This window comes from Alligator sinensis, unplaced genomic scaffold, assembly GCF_000455745.1.
Source record: "Alligator sinensis unplaced genomic scaffold, ASM45574v1 scaffold354_1, whole genome shotgun sequence".
Lineage (NCBI taxonomy): Eukaryota > Metazoa > Chordata > Crocodylia > Alligatoridae > Alligator > Alligator sinensis.
In genome coordinates this window covers 1,724,448-1,727,240 of record NW_005842200.1, presented here as the reverse complement: position 1 = coordinate 1,727,240, position 2,793 = coordinate 1,724,448, and positions in this window count along the sequence as shown.

Sequence of the window (2,793 nt, the reverse complement as noted above, 5' to 3'; positions counted from 1 at the left end):
GTAAAACTGCAGATCTAGTGAGAAGCGCTGGATATTTATTTATAGCCTCAATGTGGTGCTGTACCCATGATGGTTCCAGAAATATGGGGGACAGATTCCCTGTCTGACCTCACAGTTCTGGGTGCTCAAAGAAAATTTACAAAACAATGTCAAAAGATATGCCTGAGAACAAAAAATCATTAACCTATTAGACACTAAGAACCAGAGATTTAACATAGGCAATGACTTCATTGTCCATTATAATCTACTTTATACTTACTATTCTCTAGTCTAAGTTCACAGGTGATAATAACCATCTTGAGCAATCCTGTTCTTCCACTTCTCTTATATCCTCTTTTTATTTACATATGGAGTTTTACACAAGCTTTTGCCCAACTGCAACTTAGTTCTGCTGCATCTCCTCTTCCAGAGACCTGAGGAACCGTACTCTTGATACTCAAAACCTTGTCTATCCGAACAGTGTAGTTGGTCCAATATAAGATATTACCCGTAAAAATTCTTGCCTCCTGGATATATACTGGCATTTCTAAGCTGAATTTTGTGACCCGAAAGTTGTTAGATCTTATTAAAACAGAAAAATCCTCAAATATTATAGAAGTTATCTGTTTTCTTTACCTCAGGGGTGGGCAAAATATGGGCCACAGGCCAGATTCGGCCTGTCAGGCCATTCTATCTGACCCATGGGGCCCCTAAAATATTTAGAAAATGAATATTTATCTGTCCTGGATACCTGTCAAAGATGACAAGGCACCAGGGGCAGTAGGACCCAGGGGGAGCCAGCGGCAGGAACCAGCAGCCTCAGCAAGACTGGCCTGGCCGTGCCCTGCCCCACCCCACCCAGAGGAAAGCCTCTGCCTAGCAGAGGCTTCTGGCCTGGGACCCTGGGGCTCATCCTGCCTCCCTCTGCCCAAGAAGAAAATTCAGATAAGAACAGGGGGAGGAGAGGAAGGGGAGGACCGCAGGTGATCACCACAGTCCTCAGGGCTGGGCTGGGCTGGGCTGGCTCCTGTGGTCCCAGTGCTGCAGCTGGGAACCATGTGGTGCCAAAGCAGCTGGTGGGGAGGAGCTGCAGCAGGCAGGAAAGCAGGAAAATGGCAGTGGCAGGCAGCGGGGGAGTGGCAGCGAGTGGGTGCATGGGTAGGAGTGCAGGGTCCGTGCTGGGGTCCCAGGAACAGGGCCCAGAGTGGGGCGGTAGGAGCACAGGGTCCAGGCTGGCAGGGACTCTATGGAGCCAGCTGCACTCCTGCCACCCTGCTCTGGGCCCCTGCTGGCACTGACCCCAACACACTGGTGCAGGCCCTGTGCTTCCTCCCGCATGCTCACTCGCTGCCCCTCTGCACTTCCACCTGAGCCCCTGTTTGCTGCTTGCTGCTGCCCCTTGCTCCCACCCTGCACTCCCGCCCACTTGCTGCCGTTCCCCTGCTCCCTGCTGCTGCCATTTCCCTGCTTTCCCACCTGCTGCTGTTCCTTCCCAGCCCCTACCTGCCACTCCGGCCCCATGTGGTTCCTGGCTGCAATGTCGGGCTGCAGAACTCAGAAGGAGCCAGCCTGGCCCCTGTGATTCTCGGCTGGTTCTTTACCATGCAGCTGGGATGTGGTGCTGGAGCAGAAAGCTTGGGGGGAAAGGGGAAGCAGCAGGAGAAGGGCAGTGGAGGCAGATGGGAGGGGGAAGTGGTGGCGAGTGGGAGCATGGTGCACCCACCTGGCCTTGAATGCCCGCTCACGCACTGCCTTGGCACAGGCAGTAGAGGATTTCCACTCTCTGGCTTCATGGGTTCCCCGCGATGGGCTTCGGTTATCCTTCTGGCTTTCCCCGAACTTTCCTGCCACGTCTTTGAATGGTAAATCAGTGTGGGGTTCAGCCTCGAAGTTACCCTTGGGGTAGACCACTCTGCTTGCAGGACATTCATGGGGCTCCAACCTCTCCTACACCCTAAACTTACACCAGCCTCTGGCAGGATGCCTGGTCTTGGAATGTCCCCCTCTGGTATGGATGTTTCTCATGTGTGCTCTGCGGTATCGTCGCTCCTTAGTGCCTTGAAGTGATATCCCCCACCTACTCCTTGGGGAAGGATGGTCATTCACCTCACCCCTGTCGGGCAGGGGTAAAGAAAATAAAATAAAGAAAAGAAGAAAAAAATATAGAAGAAAGTCCCAAAGGACCTTCCAGTCTAGCGTCCTACTGGCTGGCTCTCTAAGCCCTCCTGCCCATGCTTGGCAGTGCTCCTTCAGCGCTGGTCCCTCAGGGTCCCCTTATCTTTGCTGCTCCCACCCCAACCTGGTACCTGGGAGCGATCATGCAGGGAGAACCCTGTTCCCTCAGGGTCGGCTTCAGCCTCTCCCTCTGTGTCACTGCACCCGTTGTGCTGTGGTCCAACGGCTCCACTGCCAAGCGTCCCCAGCAATTTTAGGGGTGAGTCACCCCAAATGCTCCTCCCCTTTTGGGGCTCAATTTCAATACCCTGGGTGGAGAGATCCCTTGTAGCTTTTGCTGCCGTTTGCCATCTGGGCGCTCCCTGATCGTGCTGTCTCTGTCCTTTGCCGGTGCGGACAGCTTACGCCTCCTCGCTTGCTCCCCCCTCCCTGCTGCCAGCAGCTGCTTTTATTCTTGCCGGCTGGTGCATCCTCATGATGTCACCCACCAGCCTTAATTGCACAAAAGCGCGGCTTGTAAACCACGCGGGCTCTTCCCTTTGGCATTCCAGCATTGCTCCTCATAGATTCATAGATTCATAGATGTTAGGGTCGGAAGGGACCTCAATAGATCATCGAGTCCGACCCCCTGCATAAGCA